Source organism: Labeo rohita, chromosome 4, assembly GCF_022985175.1.
Source record: "Labeo rohita strain BAU-BD-2019 chromosome 4, IGBB_LRoh.1.0, whole genome shotgun sequence".
NCBI classification, from domain to species: domain Eukaryota; kingdom Metazoa; phylum Chordata; class Actinopteri; order Cypriniformes; family Cyprinidae; genus Labeo; species Labeo rohita.
The window spans coordinates 25,619,405-25,630,905 of record NC_066872.1 but is presented as its reverse complement, the minus strand read 5'-3'; the positions used below and the strand labels follow the sequence as shown (position 1 = coordinate 25,630,905).

Below are 11,501 nucleotides of genomic sequence, written 5' to 3'. Positions count from 1 at the left end.
TGCTTTCCAGGTCCCTTCTGCACACATGAATATTTAATTACACTCACAAAATTACACACCTCCAAATGAAAGTGAAAAGAGGCAGTGAGAGGGGGGAGCAAGAGCTGCGGGCCGAGGAGAGGGACACTAATATCTCTGGGTAAATAGTCATTAGCTGAACCAATCGTCTTTGAATCAATATTGAGCGAGGCGCTTGGGACCCGTGCGCATGCATACACACGCACACACATCAGCGCAAACTCAAAGGTCAGAGGTCACAGGATGCACCTCTGGTGTGGAGTCAGAAACTAAAGTTATCTGTATAGTCCAGTTCAGAGATTAATATACTGTACTGTGTGTATGCAGTTGACATACAGTAGGCTCCAAAAGTATTGGAACCTGTGAGGATTTTCAGGATTTTCAAGCGTTTATTCACAATCTTTTGTATTATTTTTGGTCGTATTTGTATTATTATATAGGTTTAAACTTAAAGATCTCACGGGAAGTAATTCACTTAAACGTACCAGTCAAACAAACACAGAAGGAAACTACATTAACAAACAGAGCCTGCTTCCCTTCTAACAGAGAGTTTAACTAATCTAATAAATATTAAAATGTATAAAAAGAGTATTGCAGCATTTACAATGGTAATATTCGCCAATTAGAGCAGTGCTGGGAGGATTTGAGTTAATATTTGTGGCAGGCGACGATGTCTAAAGAGGGTCTGCGGCATGCGCGACAGAATCGAGCAAACGAAATTAGCATGTATAATTACCCTAAATCCTTGACAGTTTAATGTTTGAGATTAAAGCAAAAGTTAAAATGGAAAACAGCTCATTTGGAGCCTGGTTGGAGAAGTATTTGTGGGAATGTTACATGTAAAAGATGTTGGATTTTAATTAGGGTGATTATGGCAGCATGTGCGAGTGCAGAGTAGAGAAAATTCCATTGATTGGTAAGGACAGGCCTATCTAAACACAAACACACACATGCTTGTGTAACTGTGTGTTTGGTCTATCAGGGTGTTGTTTGTTCAGATGACTGCAATCACCAACAGAGCACAGTGGTACTTTAATCTCGTTGAGTTTGTCAATAAAAGCTTAATTACAGCTTAATGAGGGGTCTTAACACGGGTCAATGACAAGTCAATACCATGCACAATATAAATTGACTTCTTACACTTTGGAACGCAGTGGTTTATGGGAAAAAATAGGCCTAAATCAGGAAATACATCAAATCACTGCTGGACTTCATTTTGAAGATTACAGTTGTGAGGTTTGAAGTCGGAATGTCAAGTAGTGATTGTCAATTAGCTAATATTTGAGATTATTTGCTAAGGAGAAACAAACTACGTCAGTAAATACTGGCTTCAAACTGTAAATCACAGTGCTAAATAGTGGTGATATAAAACTTATATTAGAGGTCAGACAGACTATTGCGCTATGCTAAGCAAAAGCTCCCCAAAAATTCAATTAGAACAATAATAAGAAAAAATCAATCAATCAAGGAATGAATGAATGAATGACACATTCAACTGCTTAAAAGTAACAGTAAAGTAATAATGTACAAAATTGTGTTACAAAATTTAAAAAAAAGCTGTTTTCAGCATTGATAATATTAAGAAATGTTTCTAAAGGATCATGTGACTCTGAAGATTGAATTTAGACTTGAATATCCAGCATTACTATACAGCACTGGTAAGCATATGTGATTTCATTCCGTTTTTTAAAATACATAAAATAGCATTCTTGTGTATTATATATATATATATATATATACATTATGGAAGCCCATTTATAACTTGCAATTGTGAGTTTATATCACGTAATTCTGAGAAAAAAGTTAGAATTGCGAGTTTATATCTCAAAGTTCTGAGACATTGCGAGAAAAAAGTCTAAATTGTGAGATATAAACTCACATTTGCAAGAAAAATTGTTTATATCTCACAATATTGACTTCATAACTCGCAATTGCGCGTTTATATCACAATTCGGAGAAAAAAAAGTCAGAATTGTGAGTTTTTATCTCGCAGTTGTGAGTTTATATTGTGCAATTCTGAGAAAAAAAGTTAGAATTGTGAGTTTTTAATCACAAAATTGTGAGAAATCAAAATTGTGAGAAAAACGTCAGAATTTTGAGTTTATATCTGCCAATTCTGGCTATAACTCGCAATTGTGAGTTTATATCATGCAATTCTGGAAAAAAGTTTATATCACAAAATTCTGAAAAAAAAAAGTCACTATTGCGAGAAAAGAGTCAGAATTATGAGTTTATATCTTACAATTCTAACTTTATAACTCACAATTGCAAGTTTATAAATTCGGAGAAAAAAAGTCAGAATTGCAATTTTGACAATGTCTCAGAATTGTGAGTTAACGTCACACAATTCTAAGAAAAAAAGTCAGAATTGTGAGTTTATATCACAAAATTCTGAGAAAAGTCAAAATTGCGAGAAAAAGTCAGAATTGTGATTTTATATCTTACAATTCTAACTTTATAACTCACAATTGCAAGTTTATAAATTCTGAGAAAAGAAGTCAGAATTGAGATATAAACTCGCATTTGTGATAAAAATTGCGTTTATAGAAAATATAAAAATAAGTCAGAATTGTGAGATATAAACTCATATTTACGAGAAAACTTGTCTTTATATCGCAATTCTGAGAAAAAATTCTGACTTTATGTCTCGCAGTTGTAAATTAATATTACGCAATTCTAAGAAAAAGTTAGAACTGTGAGTTTATATTTCGCAATTCTGAATTTATAACTTGCAATTGTGAGTTTATATCACATAATTCTGAGAAAAGAGTCAGAATTGCAAGATATAACCTCGCATTTGCAAGAAAAATTGCATTTATATCGCAATTCTGAGAAAAAAGTTAGAATTTTGAGTTTATTTCTCACAATTCTGATTTTATAACTCGCAATTGTGAGTTTGCATCATGCAATTTTGAGAAAAAAGAGAAAAAAATAGTGAGATAAAATGTTACAATAACCTTTTTTATTTTTTTGTTCAGTGGTGGAAAAGTGCTTCCATAATATATATTGGTCATGGGCTAGAAGATAACACTAATATTGAATACTAAGTATTATTTCTATTTTTAGTATTACTACTATTTTAGTATTCTACAGGGTTCAATACAGCCATATAAACTAGTTTTATACTGAATGTGAGATTTTGCATGTGCTCGGAATACGTTGTCAATTGAGATATGATACTACAAAAAATACAGATTCAATACGAGAGAAGTCACAGGACAGACAGTTCTTTCCATTAACAGCTTTTTAGACGTGTTTGTGTGATGTCTGCTTTTGAATGAGGGAGAAAAGGCAATTGAAAACAGGAAATTACAATTACATGTCTGTGGTCAGTCTGCGCTTTCTCTTTCTCGCACACACACACAGCAACATGTCTTTCCCTATGCAGGTGTAATTACATGCCGTTTTTAAATAAATTAAAGCTGCTTCTCAACTGGATGAAAATAAAAAAATCAATTTTTCAATCAATTTAGCCTACAGTTCGTTACCCAGCCCACCCCTGTTTCAGAGCGCTCGCTGTGAGATGCACAGACAAGGAAAAAAAAAAAAAAAAACGTGTAGATACAGAGAACCGACTAAAGGTTTACACCATCAGGATAATAGATGTTAATCACACGAAAATGCAATCATGGGTGGGTTAAACGTAGTAAAATTCAATAGTATGAAAGGTGATGCTCTTGCATTACACGTAAGACACACACAGCCGTGGCTCCTTCAGTCTGGTTAACTCTAGTCTACTGGCCTACTGTTACCGTAACAACCGCTGACAGCTGTAGAAAGGTGAGACTTCAATGTCCGAACCTTTCCAGGAATTCCTTCTCACTCATCTTGCAAAGTCTTCCTTTGACCCCTCATTAAATCCTTCAGAAAAAACTGTAAGGGAAAAAAAGACAGTGTTATGTGTGCATAACTGAACAAATAGAATGTTCTCAAAGCTTTTAAACGTTAATGTCTCACAGATATAGATTTTTATATGGCCTTTATTTACGAGAGACGAGTAAAACAATTTATTTATTTAGTTATTATTTCCATCCTTCCGCAAAAATTTTCAAAACTATAGCATGAATATTTACTAATTATTTATTTGTTTATTGTTTGATTAATTGGCTCACATTTTTCTCATTTAATTTTTCAAATTTAATAGTTGAAAAATGGAATGGGTATGTGTTTTATAAGCATTATTACGGCTATAGTACTGAAACATGCTTTTAATTTAATTTAATTTAATTTAATTTAATTTAATTTAATTTAATTTAATTTAATTATTCAATAATTATTTTAAATGAGGGCTGTGACTGAGAATTTACCCTGAATATCACAGAGGTACTTTTATAGTTTTCAGTAATAGTCTAAATAACTTTACATTATTATTATTATTATTATTATTTTTCATTTTAAATGTTAACAATTTTGTTGCTTTTTTGTCATATTTTTTGTGTGTGTGTGTGTGTGTGTGTATGTGTATAGTGTATAGGTGTATAGTGTATAGTGTAAGGCGATGCTTCCTGTTTTAAGTGTCAGTTAAAGGCTTTTCATTCTTCTTGTTACTAAAGGTGAAACAAAAAAGAACGATCAGTTGTGGGACTATTTTGTCATAAATCGCATAATATTTACTCCTGAAATTCACCGTCCGTTACTGATGAAATTATGCATGGTTTGGCGATTTATTTGTTTGGCAAGCATCAGTTCCAGAATTAAATCACTGAGGATGCTCTTACATATATTTTTGTCCCGTTCATTGCTTTGGTTATCACTGTGTCAGTCACTGCTATTTCGCGAAGGAATCCAGCATAAATATGCAGATGTCATTCCGAAACATTGCACCATGTAAAATGAACGTTTCATGCAAATTCTGCGCAAAGCTCGCTCCCTTTATTATCACTTAAAAGCGTCACTTATCTCAGATCATCGCGATCTCACAGAGTTCTGTTGAATGAAGCTAACTGAAAATCAATGAAGCTCTCTAAACTACACAATGAATCTCTTATTTACAATGCGTCTGCGCAATGTTAGTCATGTGATGATTTACGAGCGTGCAAAACTGCACTTGAAAAAAACAATCCAACGTTTTCAGAGGTGAAAACGCCAGATTGTTTGCCCCTGCCCCTGCCCCTGCCCCTGCCCCCTTGCCCCCCTTGCCCCCCTTGCCCCTTGTTTCAAAATCTTATAAATGTATGAGGTGGAAAGGGGGGTCTTTTACCCCACACATGGGATAAAAGACTCACCAGCATGAGGTGAAAAGGCACACAGTATCGAAACAAATACTTTAGCTAAAATAATGTTATATATGTATATATGTATATATGTGTGTGTATATATATATATATATATATATATATATATGTGTGTGTGTGTGTGTTTATGTTTTTATTTAAAACAATCACTTTAGCAAAATTTGTGCTATTGATTTGTACTTTTGACAAATAATTCACTTTCATTCAATAAATATACTATCATTAAATATGTTATTACAAAACATATATTTCAAAATACACAAACAAAAACATTTTAAAATGTAAAGATTCTAAAAGCATCGAAGGAGATTTCATAGTAATTTAATATAGATTTACAGTAGTGACGACAAATTATATTTTATTTTATTATATGACATGATTAATAGCACGTTTTTAAATATGATGGTTTCATTCTAAACATGGTGATTATCTCCAAGATGTATGCCCAACATAATATATGATATTCACCATCAGAATCTAGCAATGTCATGTCAACAAATGGAAAAGTCAGCCTTCTATTAATTATCATGTTAATTATTGTGCCTTTTAGCCCCAAAAGCAGGGGTGCTTTTTACCGCAAATACCATACTTTTACATTTTTTTCAATTATTTAAAAACTCTTGCTTTAAATTTCTTAAACAAAACTGAAAATCATTAAGAAGACCTTTATCTCAAGATATACTCAAGAATATCTCGAATTTAGCAATTTTCATTTGCTACTTTGCGCTGCTGCCCACAATCATGTCAAGCATCAGCCAAATTTGCACGTGTATCTTGAAAAAACAGATATTTTGGAAAGTGCTATACCTACGTCATGTTTTTTTGCCATCTAGTGGTTTGATGAAAATAATTAGCCTGTTGTGTCCCATATACAGGTCACTTGCATTTTTAAATGAACTGGGTTTGAACTCCACTTGAATCTTTCCTGAATGAATCAGCATTTTGTGTGAATCAGTTGAATGAATGAATCAATGACAGTAATTTTTCACCACCTAGTGGCGTATCAATGTTACATGCAAAAAGACTCACTGACATATCTATCCAGTCTGCCTGGAACACAAAAGCACAAACAAATGTGATACAACGCTGCTTGACTCATCAGATTTAAGTACTGCAACTACAATAACTGTTGTATTTAACAGTGTTTATCCAAATAAAAAAAAAAAAAATACATGTGAATACTAAGAAGATACTGCAGGCTACACTACATTGAACTGTCACTGTATAAACAAAATGTAGATTACACAAAGACAGCCTGGTAGTAGATTTCAACAGCTATTTGATTTTCTTACTTTAGTGTGTGAAAGAAAATTCTGCTCCGTAATCTACTTTGTGTATCTGATAAATATCTTAGGATTTAATCTAGTGTTAATATAGGGCTGATATATTACCAAATATCTTCATTCAGAATGAGATATCAGCTTTTAAACAAGCCATAATCCTTATCTGTACAAACCCAGCCATAACCTACCCCTCATCTCTATCTCACAATGTGGAGGAAGACGCTAGACATTAATCAAATGCCTCTGACACACCTCCCCATTAATCATTCTGTGTGATGGGGGACGAGAGACAAAAAGAGAGAAAGAGAGAGACAGAATGAGAACTGAATTTCATTCATGCAATAACGGCAAATATCAGAAATTCAAAACAGCACAATAGCTCTCAATACTCAGCTATTGTTTACAAAGGCGGCTACCTTATAAAAGCGTGTTCACTGGAATTGTTTGCTAGTAGGCGTCCTTGTGTTCAAGTGTATCATGTGACAGATCAAATGAGCTTCTCTGTCCTACCTTCCGTTGGTAGTCGAACTCGCCTCAACTTTATCGCAACACCAACAGTCTCTATCCTTCACATTGCATCAAATCACTAGCTTTCATTGAAAATGAATGAATCTGGTTTCCTTGTCGCTGCAAATCACTGTCAGCCCGAACATGCCTTAAGGCGGCATATTAACCAAGAAGAAACCTCATAAGTGACTGATTTGAAACGCTCTTCATAAGGAGACTCAACTCACAAATGATTTCAATGGAGTTTGATGTTAGCATGTTGGTAAGCTATCGGTTTTTAAGCCTTTAAAATTTAAATCCATTAAAATACAGTCCATTTTTAATATTGGCTAAAATGGTAAGGTTGTTGCAGTGCATTCTGGGATTGCAACTGGCTAGAAACCTTTTTTATATGGTGTGCGAATGCACAAGACAGTTGCATGTTACAGTGGTAGAAACAAACCTAAAGAGAGTATAACAATGTTGGATGTGTTATTATTCAGATAGCTCGTTATAAACAAATAAACTAGCTGTAAGCTAGACATTTAGGTCATTGAAGGTCTTGCTCTCTGTGGTGTTTGCTTTGCTCCATTTGAGGTTTATGACAGAAATATTGCTGACCAGTGAGAATGTGAGAACAGCTCTTACCCTGCCTTAAGGCAAACTACGTTTGATCCAGCCTTTGAGAATAAACCCAGCACTCAGCCTCAGGGTAACTGCAATATTATATAAGTTTATGCATGTGTATGTGTCTAAATGTTTTGGATTAAACACTAAATCAGCAGTTTTGTAATCATTTTAAGGTCAAGTTTTTATTTAATAAAAAAAAGTATGATAAAAATAAAAAAGTATGAAGAGTATGATATTATGTTTATACAAATTCTACAGCACAAGTGTGTAAATACATAAGAAACAGAGTGTCTTAAAAAAAAAACTCTTTCATGCAGAACTACTTCCTTCCGTTACAGATTTAAATCTCAGCTTGACAGTTTAACAGTTGAGCCCAAGCCTCCCTTAAAGGAACACTCCACTTTTTTTGAAAATAGACTCATTCTCCAACTCCTCTAGAATTAAACAGTTGAGTTTTACTGTTTTCAAATCCATTCAGCCGATCTCTGGGTCTGGCTGTAGCACTTTTTGCATAGCTTAGCATTGAATCTGATTAGACCGTCAGCATCTCGCTTAAAAATGGCCAAAGAGTTTCAATATTTTTCCTATTTAAAACTTGACACTTCTGTAGTTACATTGTGTACTAAGACCGACGGAAAATAAAAAGTTGCAATTTTCTAGGGCGATATGGCTAGGAACTATACTCTTATTCCAGGTGTAATAATCAAGGAACTTTGCTGCCGTACCATGGGTGCAGCAGGCGCAGTGATATTACGCAGTGCCTGAAAATAGTCTCCCTAAGCAAGCAGGTGGTCACGTTGGTTATATTGACGGAAGTTAGCCTATTTTCCGTCAGTCTTAGTACACAACGTAACTACAAGGACAAGTTTTAAATAGGAAAAATATTGAAACTCTGGTCATTTTTGAGCGAGATGCTAACGGCCGATTCAATAATCTATGCTAAGCTATGTTAAAAGTGCTACCGCCAGACCCAGAGATCGGCTGAATGGATTTGAAAATGGTTAAACTCAACTAGGGAAGTTGGAAAATGAGCCTTTTTTCCAAAAAAAGTGGAGTGTTCCTTCAATAATTTTAAAACGTCACTTTAGAACTAGTAACGAAGGAACGTTCAGTTGCTTCATTAAAAGCTTATTGGTTTACTGTATTAAAAGCTCACTTTATTATGTAGAGTATTATGAGAGAGAGATGAACTGAGTGAGTGATAACCTGCATCTGATACAGCATTCATACTTCAGCTCAATCTCATATTCACCATAAAACATTAGTTTGAATGTCTGCTGAGGAAAGCAATATCTTTGTTGTACTATTCTTTCATCTGTCAAGGATGATTTCTGACGACAGCGCTACTCATTCCATTTGTTCACGTCATACATCAACACGTGTTGTTGAAAGTAAAAATAACTTCCTTGTTTACAACCCTGTTTCAGTCTTTTTCAATATAAAAGTCTTTGCTGCTGACTCACTCATAAAAACAGTCTCTTGCCACCTTCTAATGGCGGAATAATGCAACTAAAATCCCCATTACGCACTGTTTCTTAATACTTATATTAATAAATACCACTGTTTATATTAAATATTATTTATTAAATAATATTATTTAATATTTAAACAACAACAACAGCCATCTAAAAGTTGCTAGGCAATTCAATCGAAAAGACAAAGGCAGCACTGTGACATACAGCATTAAATTTACATAAAATATAACGCGATGAGATTTTGCCCTAAGCCAAAACTATTTGCTTTGGAACAAAAGAAAATGTTTAACATGCTTAACCACTATAGAGACATCAGTGGCAAATTCCAGAAGATCTGGCCGAGGTAAGGCTGCTCTTGGCGGGTTTATGAGTGCTCAATGAAGAAAACGTCAAAGGGAATTTTCAGATGGGCATTATCTTAATGAACAAACTGGATATTTTCAGTCTAAACAACTACATTCTAACCTAAAAATCGTGTAAAACTACATTTCGTGACACAAAACACTATAACTTATAAAATTGTAGTGGTTTGGGCATCTGCCATAAGAGATACGGTGAAGGGGTTGTTATGTTTTGTTATCACTAGAATATTGCACCGCTGTACACACAGACACACACAACTCGTATGTACATATGTATGTAGTAGTAGTAATAATAGTTAATAAAAATAAAAATAAAAACAACATGCCATAAACCTCATAAAATTGAGTTCGATTTATGCTTAAAACAACAACAACGTTTCTCAAAGAGGCTAGAAAAAAATGCAATTCGTAATCTGTCCTTACTTTAAATATAGATATTTTTAATGGAAAACAAGGGGGGAAAAAAAACTATCTATAGGTCCTCACTCTCCCTCCGTCATACAAGTCGTCACACTCTGTAAAACTTTCTCCTTCCAATTAAGGCAAGAAATGTGAGACAGGGCTGAGAAACAGAGAGATAGTCAGAATGAGATGGAGAGATGGAGAAAAAGAGGGAGAAAGAATATCAGCAGTGTCAGGTATGGGGAACTGAACGTGTCACATCCCAGAGAGAGAAAGAGAGGGAGAGAGAGAGAGACAGAGAGGGGTATATGAAACTGCCACCTGATTCTTCTCTGCTGAAATGTTAAAGCTGTGCTTGTCACTGAGCAACAATCGGTCCTGCCACAGCAGCAGAGAGATAGGATGGAGAGATAGAGAGAGAGAGAGAAAGAGAGGGGGCGAATGGAAGTGGAGAGGTGTAACAGACTTCGGAAGGGAAGAGAAAGACAGCATGTGACAAGATTTCAGCAGGCCTGGGGCATGCACACACTGGCAGAACATATACTCACATACTGATAATACCACCGCTCTCGCCTGGAACTATAATGAAAACCAAAGTATAAATAATACCCAAATACAATTCTTAAAGGAGAAGTGCGTCATTTTTGTTTTTTTCCTAGTGAAAGAGTCCTGCAGTGATGATGTTTGTTTTTTTAGGCCAACTCAGAAGTTATCATCACTCTGGTTCCCTCAACAATAAGATTTTTCCATTGTTTTTTAATGGAGTACTGCAAATAGTAAGCTCTGTGACCAACATAAGAAGTCTAAATATAATCACTAGAGGTAAAAAGCAAATTGTAGGGTATAAACAAACTACACCACATTCAAATGACTTCAACTTTACCACCTTTAAGGTTACGTCAACTCAAAAAAACACGTTTATATGTTTGGTGTAGCAATATTAAATGTCTAAGACAATCTCTGTGGTCCCATTTAGCAACTTGTCAGCAATCGCATTTTTCAAAACAGGTAAAACCTTAAAACGATTCTCAAGGGGGTATTACTAATATGTTTTTCAATGGTAAATTAGAATTAAACATGAAAATATCTTCAGCTTGTGTGAACCACAGACCTCACTTTAAACATTTAACCAAAAACCCTTTGACTAGGACAATGGAAATGGTGCAAAAATGATAACTTGTTTCTGGATTTTGGCCTACAAACATATGTCATCCCTGCATTACTCTATGTGTTAAGTTATTACTCATGTATAAGCCATCTGCAGATTAACTTCCTGAGGAGTGTAAACACTGTGGCTTTGTGGCGTTATCCGTTTGAATGAGAATTCCGACAACCAATGGTGTGCGTTTGGGGGCGGGCTATATTTTTGTCTGCAGTAATGGGGAGAAGGGAAGGCTATAGTGTTTTGGAAACCTTTTCAGAATTACTGGAATCTTTACTTTTCATTTGGTGTCAACCTTTTTTTAGATATATGAGGCACTTAACCTTTAAGGTGTGATTGAACTACTTTTTTTAAATTACTGTTAGTTCAACATATGCATTAAGCCAAAAGTATTCTTCGGGTTTCAGTTTCTTACTACATGTTGTTTTTTGTCTGCAAATGTGAATTTA

At 34.6% G+C, this 11,501-nt stretch overlaps 1 long non-coding RNA gene across 1 annotated transcript in view; it reads right to left on the bottom strand.

The window, feature by feature from the left end:
* Positions 1-3,751: 3,751 nt before the first annotated feature.
* Positions 3,752-11,501, bottom strand: part of LOC127163933 (uncharacterized) — a 51,696-nt gene continuing 43,946 nt past the window's right edge. Inside the window, exon 3 of the long non-coding RNA XR_007827559.1 lies at positions 3,752-3,891. This is a non-coding gene — a long non-coding RNA (uncharacterized LOC127163933). The remainder of the gene's footprint in view (positions 3,892-11,501) is intronic.